Source organism: Nicotiana tabacum, chromosome 22, assembly GCF_000715075.1.
Source record: "Nicotiana tabacum cultivar K326 chromosome 22, ASM71507v2, whole genome shotgun sequence".
In the NCBI taxonomy this organism is placed as follows: Eukaryota; Viridiplantae; Streptophyta; class Magnoliopsida; order Solanales; family Solanaceae; genus Nicotiana; species Nicotiana tabacum.
Window position 1 is genome coordinate 229422917 of NC_134101.1, and position 9945 is coordinate 229432861.

General features: G+C 35.5%; 1 pseudogene; it reads left to right on the top strand.

Moving 5' to 3' along the window:
- Positions 1–559: 559 nt before the first annotated feature.
- On the top strand, positions 560–6998 carry LOC107791574 (uncharacterized; annotated as a pseudogene).
- Positions 6999–9945: the final 2947 nt, after the last annotated feature.

Below are 9945 nucleotides of genomic sequence, written 5' to 3' on the forward strand. Positions count from 1 at the left end.
CTGCACTCTTTTCCTTAACCAAGGTTTTGTCCCACTGGGTTTTCCTGTTAAGGTTTTTAATGAGGCAGCAAACAATGCATATTATAAATAACTATGTACATCCCAATATTTTTTTTGTAAGTTTTTAACGAGGCACATTATCTTACATGGACATCCAAGGGGAAGTGTTATGAATAGTTTGTACATTGGATACTACATTGGATGCTACATTGGATGCCCATGTTGTGAATAACTTAAAGATTAAATTTCCTATTTATGTCCACCATCTTTACTTTTTATGCCTATAAAAGACCATGTAATTGCAATGAAAAATTACACCAAAGTGAAAGAAGAAAACACTTATCCATTCTCTCTATCTCTTCTTGTTTACATTTTACTGCATTGCTTTTATTTTATAACAATTCAAGATATAATTTATAAACTTGGTTGAAATAAAATATAAACTTGGTTGAAATAAAATATTTTCAAGATATCATTTGTATTTTAGTTATAAATATTTTTAACCAAGTTTTATTTCCTCGTTGAAAATACTAAAATATAAATGATACTTGAAACCAGTCAAAATTTTGAATTTTTGACTAGCTTTCACTGCAAAATTTGAGTATCCTAAAATTAGGGCACATTTCACTGGAGAATTGCTTTCGCCATTGAAGATGACGAGAATTTCTCTGCTGCGTTACTTTTGCAAAGATATCTCATGCTTTGCTATTTCACGCCCTTGTTCGGCAATAACAATCAGAGATTATTCTTCTTCTCAGAGCAACACATCTATTTCTTCGGCAAAGGGTAAATGCAGGTTTGATAGCGTCAAGTGCGTAGATGATGCCGTGAGTCTTTTCCGTCGAATGGTAAGAACGCAGCCTCTTCCTTCGGTTTTTGACTTCTCGAAATTATTAAAGACTATGGTAAATATGAAGCATTACTCTGCTGTTCTTTCCATTTTTCGACAAATGCTGAAATTAGGCATCCCAATTAATGATTTTATCTTGAATATAGCAATTAACAGTTATTGCCTAATTCATCGATCTGACTGCGGTTTTTCAGTGTTGGCATTTACTTGAAGAGTGGCATTCCATTTGACATTATCACCTTTAACACATTATTGAGGGGACTCTTTGCTGAAAATAAGATAAAAGATGCAGTTAACTTGTTTAAAATGTTGGTGAGAGAGAATATTTGTGAGCCTGATGAATTCATGTATTCGACTGTCATGAATGGGCTTAGCAAAAGGGGTCATACTCAAAAAACTTTCGATTTGCTTAGGGTAATGGAACAAGGAAGCACTAAGCCTAATGCATACATCTATAACATTGTTATAAATGCCCTTTGCAAAGATTGAATGCTAGATGCTGCAAATAGCCTTTTCGAAGAGATGAAACAAAAAGGCATTCCTCCAAACATTGTCACATATAATTCATTGATTGATGGTCTCTGTAAGTTTGGGCAGTGGGAAAAGGTTAGGACTTTGCTCTCTGAAATGGTAAATTCGAATATTTATCCAGATGTGCGCACCTTGACCATAGTGACGGATGGACTATGCATAGAGGGGAAAGTCGAAGATGCCGAGGAGGTAATGAGACACATGATTGGAAAAGGTGTAGAGCCAAATGTAGTCACCTACAATGTGATAATCGATGGATATTGCTTGCGCAGCCAAATAGATAGAGCAAAGAGAATTTTTGATTCGATGATAGATAAGAGCATTAAGCCTGACATTGTTAGCTATAGCACATTAATAAATGGATATTGTAAGAACAATAAATTGGATGAGGCCATGGATTTGTTTCATGAAATTTCTCGAAATGGATTGAGATCCGACATTTTCACCTACAGTATCATTTTGAAAGGTCTACTTGATGTTGGAAGAACTGACTTTGCGCAAAATATTTTTATTGAGATGCAATCTACAGGGCTCAAACCTAATTTTTGCACTAATCTCATTTTGCTCCGTGGTTATTTTCAGAATGGACTTGTCGAGAAAGCTATGTCGCTATTTCATAAGTTGGAAATACAGAGAGATGATACTGATATTGAATTTTACAGTGTTGTAATTAACGGATTGTGCAAAAATGGTCAGCTCGACAAAGCTCGTGCTACTTTTCAGAAGCTTTCCTTAATTGGATTGTTTCCCGATGTGATAACATACAATACAATTATAAATGGATTTTGTCTAGAAGGATTGTTAGATGAAGCTAAAAATATGCTAATGAAAATGGAGGAGAATGGTTGTTCGCCTGACAACGCCACTTACAATATTATTGTGCGAGGATTTCTCAAGTTTGGCAAAACTAGTGAAATGACAATTTTTTTGAAGGAAATGGCTGGAAGGCACTTCTCATTCGATGCAAGTACAGTAGAGTTGCTAATAGATGTTATAGCGAAGAATCCTTCTTTGTTTAACATGATACCACAGTTTCACTCGGGAAATAAGAAGTGATATGGATTTCAGTTGATTTATTCAGCAATACTTATCACTATGATGCATTTTTCTCTTACCTCTGGAAAAGAAATCACATCTAATGGAATTGCAAAAGCTGAAAGAATGGAAATTAGAACATTGCTTGAGCTTTCCAAGCTAGCTTATTGAAGAGGTACATCAGTTTTGATATTTGATTGTTGTGCCACTCTACTTTATTTTGAAAATCATATTTTAATGCAATCTTAATATTAGAAATGATGCAAGTTTCTTTATGTGTACACATTATTAGTCTAGGAATAGCATACAGGACTGCAGAGGAAGCAGAAGCTGTTGTTGCGCAGCTTTCATTAATGACACTGCTAACAGTTGCTTTTCAGAAGGTAAAACCTGTTAACCATTTTTATTATCGGATGCCTTACATTAGTACAAATGGTTACCTTGTTAACCATTTTTATTATCTATTTGCCCTGTGCATTTTTTGATTTGAAGAATTGTCTGTTATGTAGGGGATATTCATAGCTTGAATTGGGTGGATGGCCTGTTAACAAAAAGATAACCAGTAGTTTCTGGAGGAATTTGTTTTTTATTCTAATATTTAGTATCTGGAGGTGAATAGAGAGAGAATAGAGAGACGAATTCCAATCCTACGCCATAATCTCTTCACGATGTCGTATTCCAGGAGGTCAAGGTATTGTTTGGTCTTAATGTGGGTTCTATATGGTCATTATTCCTTTTCATATTCGAATATTGCATCTGTATTGCAGGTATTCTCGCTCACCTTCATACAATCGATATAGTAGATCTGTCTCAAGGTCCAAATATCTTTCAAGGGGCCGGTCAAGGTACATGTCTGCAGTTGACTTCTTCATTATATATGCTGATGACTAGAGTTTTATGTTATTTAACTGTATTATAATGCCATTTTTCTCATATTTCCTATATTTCTTATATTGTTGTTATTTTGTTATTTTAGGTTATTTTATGTTATGTTATGTATTTTATGTTATTTTATTATGAGTCTATTGATAGTACTAATATATCGTCACTTGGTGCTTTCTTGAGCCGAGGGTCTCCTGGAAACAGTCTCTCTGCCCCTCGGGGTAGGGGTAAGGTCTGCGTACATATTACCCTCCCCAGACCCCACTTGTGGGATTATACTGGGTTGTTGTTGTTGTTGTTGTTAGTATCTGGAGGGGTTTGTGACAGTTTGCAAGAGCTTTCTGCTGCTTTTACTGCTATTTGTATTTTATGCTTCATCTATGATGCTTCCAGAAACCAGGACAGTATATCTTGTGATTCAAACTGAATTTATTCCCAATATTTGAAGTTTCAGAAAAAACAAGAAGCATTTACTTCTCTTTTCCATATTCATCCTTATTAGTGTATCATTAATTCATCCTTAAGGGGGATGTGCAACAACCTTAAATGACAGTTAAAATGAATCGAATCTGTAGTTTTCCAGTTTTCATTTTGCAATTTGGCACGGAAATTGACAGTCGACGATGTCATTCTTGCACCACTCTTATGGATTTTATACTCTCAGTAAGTGAGATTTTTTTTTGGTTCTCTTTGTTCGTTTTTGCCCAGAGTAATACCAGCAGTTACAAGAATTTCTTGCAATAACTGGCACAACATGAAGAACTTTGCTTGTCTGCATCTAACATTCTTCTCAATTTGTAGAAATTGAAGGAGAAGTTTTCTTCTGCCTTCTTTACTCTTGATCCAAATTGATGTTAAAGCAACTTTTCAGGCTAATAGTTGTTTTTTGTCTTGAGATTAACATGAATGGAATTTTAGTGCAGCTGGAAGCCGTAAATTGACAATTCTTACAATTTGAGGCAAGTTCTTTATTACCAGTGATCATTCAACTATTTCCTCGGACTTGGAAGGTGAAATTTCCAACTTCTTCTGAGATCAAGCAAAGGTGAAAAGCTTAAGATGTTCAGTTTCTTTGATAAAAAATACACTCTAAATCTTTTTGAGATTTTGGTGTTGTTACCTTTGCCTTTTCTGCTTCTTCATCTAAGCATCCTTCATTTAGAAGAATTTTTTTTTCCTGTTGTAGAACATTGCTTCAAACAACAAACACTTCAATATTTGGTGGACACTAGTACTGCTTTATCAATTATTACACCTTGTTTTGTTTCATACTCTCTGTAGTGTCTTTTTTGTGTCTAAAAAGGTTTTACTAATACTCTTGTGTCTTCCAAGTAAACGAGTTTTAAGTACATTGGGAAAAATGAGATTTCCGTTTGCTTCTTTACAGCTTAATCCAAAAGGTTGCATTTTGCCTAGTTCTTTTCAGTAAAAAGTGAATTTTTATCCCACGTAGTGTATGAAGTACCTTCTTCAACTCTATTTATTACTAGTAATTTATTTTTGGCAGTTCATCTGCAACTTTATCCTCTATGCTATTTAATTCTGCTTCTTTTTTGAATGTCTAAATTGGATTGCTTACAGAAGTTTCTAACTATAGTCCAAGAGGAAGCTGCAGATGTACGTGAAAAGAAAGAACCTTAGTGTGCCTGTGTTACCATAGTAAAAGGAAGAGCTCATATCATGATCTTCATTTCGAGGTGACAGTGGCAGTGGCTGGTGAGTTGCTTAAAAGTCCTGGAGCATATAGGGCTGCAGAGGAAGCAGAAGACGCTGTTGCACACCTAGCACTAGTGACACTGGTAACAGTTGCCTTTCAAAAGACAATTTTGTACATCCTATTATTGAGCAGATTTAACTTTTCAGGTAATTCTTGATACAATTGTACTGGAGACAGATTCATTTCATAATGTGCTTGCATACAATTTTGGATTAGCAATCCAATAGACAATGATCATCCTTAGATAATCTGCTATGTAGCTGCTCAACCGTGAAATTGCTTTTATACTCTTACTAATCTATGTCTTGTCTCTTCCTCCTTTCTTTCTTTTGGCGAATGCAAGACGATGCTCTGGCTTTTAATTCACTGAGCTCTAGCGGTTCTTCCTCTTAATCACAGGACATATCTTAGATGTCTTGGAGTTGACAAATTCTTCATATTTCAGTTGACGAAATGGCATGCCTGAGTATTTTTCTTCTTCAAGTTGCATTTTCATTAAGGTCTAACAGAATGACAATTTCTTAAATATGTTTAACTGCTGCTTGATGTTTATAGGCCTCAGATGCAGATATTCTCCTTCCTGATCCCATTTCCCTTTTATAGTAGTAACATTTTCTGCTTTATCTGTCGAGTTAAATGAGCTCTTAGGATTTGGATTTGGTCATTTGCTCTCCCCTTCAGTGAGGACACATGAGATGCCGACCATTTCACCTCTTTAGCACTTGTGATTTATTCAAATGATGGTTTTTTTAGATTTATAATAAATTGATTGATTACAGTTTAGTAACTGAATAGTTATTCAATTCACAACTCGGTGCACTAAGTTCTCACTATGCGCGGGGTCCGGGGAAATGCCGGACCACAAGAGTCTATTGTATGCAGCCTTACCCTGCATTTCTGCAAGAGGCTGTTTCCACGGCTTGAACTCATGACCTCCTGGTCTCATGACAACAACTTTACCAGTTACGCTAAGGCTCCTCTTTCTTTTTCAATTCACAACCATAGACGCAAATTACCGACAACTAAATTTGAGCTACATAAAGACTAGTTTCATTTTTCTTCAGCTTCATTCGTAGACCTCTTTATGTTGGGGACATAGACCCTAGTATCAAGAACCAACAGAGAAACAATAGTCATTTTCATTATTTTCCTTGGTTTCTTTCAGGTTTGCAGCCAAACGACTAGAAATTGCGGTTGTTTCATCATCCGTCTCATCATCTGACAATTCCCTTCCAGATTCACTGTAAGAACTACTTTTATCTGCTCGTGATTTTTCTGCAAGATATTTAGCTTCTGTTTGCTCACTGGCTTTAGGACTAATGTTCTTTTGCTCTTCTTTTACTGGCAATTCTTTATCCTTTTTCACTGTTTAAGTTATCAGTGTTGGTTGTTTAACGTGAAGAATGCCATTTTCAAACTTTGCACTGATTTTTCTTTTGTTAATTTTCTGCAACAGGAAAATCCTTCTGAAACCTTTGCCATTTGTTCTGCGAAGTCGGCCTTTGTCCACTGATCTTCAGAATTCCTGTTCTGGTCAGTTGAACCCTCAGCTGGTCCTTCTTGAAACCGGTGTGACATATGAAATCAATACATAGCAGAAGATAGAGAATAATCAATACGTGCACGCGCTGACACATGTACACATATATATAGTCCGAGTTAGATGCAATTGATTCTCTCCTATTCGCATCTAGTCTAAGTCTGTCACTGATTTGAGGAGGAAGAAACAGATAGCGAATGGCAGGAATATTGATTCTCTCCTATTCGCACAGAATCTCGTATACTTGAGTTGGTACAGCAACTGTAGCTTCCTTTGAATCCATTTTCTGTGTTTCTTTTCTTACTTTTGCTAGTATGCAATCTTGCCCTTTACCTTTGTTCTTTGTTCTTGTTGATGGAAAAGATGAAGTTGTAGCGTATATATAGACAGAGAAAATCATCAAAGAAAACTTTCTTGAGATGCTCTCTTTCTTTTCTCCAAAATATGTTCCTTAATCAATTTCAATTCTTTGTTTATAAACCTTTTCTTTCAACTATAAGGTTTTCTTGCACAATAAGAAAAACCTGAGAAGAACTCCTAAATGAGAAACCTAAAGTGTAAGAGAGTTTCTTATTGTTGGACTTCATATTTTAGCATGAGAGAAGTTGGATGGTTACTTCCTTCTGTTGGTGCATTAACAACCTGCATTTGTTGATAATGTTAGCATAAAGTGTATTACCTTGTTGGATTGACATGATTACCTCCGTCGAGTCTATTTCGATTTGGAGAGGGAACATTCCCCAAGTATGAGCTGTTTTAAGTCCTGCTAGCAATGCTTTGATTTCAACATGTAGTGAACCACGTGCATGAGCTGGTTTTGCGAAGCCAACTATCCAGTGCCCATTGGCATTTCTGATTACACCACCCAATCCACATTGTTGCAAGTTTTTGTTGAAGCTTGTATCTATATTTAGTTTGAACCATCCCTTTGGGGGTCTATGCCATTTAATATTGATGTGGATTTTTGGAGAAGCCAGTATACTATTTTCGTGAGACGAAATTCAGTAGCCCTAGCAATGATATGGTTGATATTGATAGGGTTTTTTGTATTGTTTTGGTTGTTATTTCTATTTACCAAATGTGCCAGATAGCAAAAGGAAAAAAGAGATTCCAATTTATAAAGTTGTTTTTAATCGGGTAGCCAAACTTTTTTTAGCTGGATTAACCATTGATCACCCTACTCCTTATAGAAGTTTTGCCATCCAATGCTGTCCCAAAAATGTTTAATGGCTTTGCAGGTAAAGAAAATATGGATTATGGATTCCTCTATATGACATTTACATATAGGGCATGTTGGGTTAACATTTAAACTGATTTTAGCTAGATATTTCCTACAGGGAATCTTGTTATGGAGGCATTGCCATAGAAAGAACTTAATTTTATTTGGGCATGTTAGGTCCCAAATCCATTTAAAATTAATTTGCCTGCCCGCATTTGATTCCATGATAGTGTAGCAAGTTTTGGTTGTAAAGAAGCCTTTTGTAGTGAGAGACCATATTGGAATGTCACAATTTGGTCTTTTGAGACGAATTTTAACTTTGGAGGTGTTATCCTTGATTTCATTGGGAAAGTTGAAGGATATATTGCTAAAATTCCAGTTTTACCATCAAAGATGTCGTTTATTTTTAGTGAGTTATCCGTTTTTTAAAAGGGGCCTTCCATTGTTTTCCTAAGACTTCCTAAATTCGGAATCCAATAGGTTTCCCAAATGTTCATGTTTGATTTATGGTGGGGTAACCAAATAATACCTTTGGAACATAAATCCCACCCCTTTTGAATGCTTTTTCAAATGAAAGAACTTTTGCTTGTGGCATAATTTTTTGAATAGTTACTAATGATTAGGTTAGCTCATGGAGTAGTAGCGTTAGTAAAGATTCTCCATACTAGGCTAGCAAGAGTGCATAGATTCTTGTCCTTTGCACTATGGAGTCCAAAGCCTCCCTTGCTTTTAGGTTGACAAATGGTAGACTATTTAATGAGGTGAATTCTTTCCCTCTCGTTGGTAGTTCCGCATATGAAGTCCCTTTGTACTTTGTCAATTTTGTTAAGAATTTTTGTAGGGAGTAAGGTGTATTGCATATAATGGTTTGGGATTGAGTTTAGACAAGAGAGGGAAAGGGTTGTCCGTCCAGCTATATTGATGAATTTCATTTTCCAAGCCGTTAGTTTAGCTCTCATTTTGTCAATTATGAATTGGTAGTCCTTTGGCCTAGGATGTTTGTTTAATATAGGAAAGCCTAGATATGTGCCAAATGAATCACTTTTTTTAATACCCAACCTATTGGTAACCTCCTTAATGAGAGTTTGGGGACAATTGTTAGAAAATGCAATTTTGGATTTAGAAGTGTTAATACATTGCCCTGATAGATCACAAAAAAGATCTAATCCTTTCTGGATCACATGACATGATTTCATATTGACCTTGGCCATAAGGGTAAGATCATCCGCAAAAAATAAGTGGAAAAATTTGGGACTTTTTTTCCCTATGGTTATTGGATCCCAATTTCTAATATCAACTTGATGGTTTATGTATCTTGACAACATTTCAAGACAAAGGATAAAGATATAGGGGGATATAGGATCCCCTTGTCTGATTCCCCGACTTGGTTAAAAAAACGTAGTAATAGAACCATTAACTAGAACAACTATGGAACTAGTTGATATGCAATCTAAAAGAAGCTTTTTGAATTTTTGAGGGAAGTTGAAGTATGTTAATGTGTGATGGACAAATGACCCTTCTAACCGGTCAAATGCTTTTTCTAGGTCAATTTTAAGGAGCATGTGGCTTTGCTTTCCTTTTAATTTATGTAATTTGGAAACTAGTTCCTGGATGATAATAGCATTGTCCGACGCCTTTCTATTTTTCATGAAACTAGCTTGAAAAGAGCTAATAAGCTGTTCAAGGAAAGGTTTGAGACGATTTGCTAGAATTTTAGTGATTAATTTGTAAATGGTATTGCAAAGTCCAATTGGTCAAATTTTTTTAATGTTATTGGCATTGGGGATTTTTGGTATTAAGCAAAGGTAGGTTCTGCTAAGGTCTTTGGGGATCTCCTGATTTTTAAAAGTGTTATGACACAAATTTATAACTGAGGGTCCTATAATTTCCCAGTATTTTTGAAAAAAAAAGGGTGGAGGCCATCCGGACCCGGTGCTTTGAAAGGTTTAAAGGAGAAAATAGCCCTTTTGATTTCAATATCAAGCAAAGGGTTATCAAGAGAACTTAGGTTTAACCGATTATGAGTAGAATTGTTTTTTAGAGAACTAATCCAATTTGTCTTGGATTTAGAAGTAGTGAAAGTATTGGTAAAATAGTTAAGGACATGAGAAATAACTAGATGGGGTTCATTGATCCAATTCCCTTCATCATCTTTAAAGAAGTTAATTTTA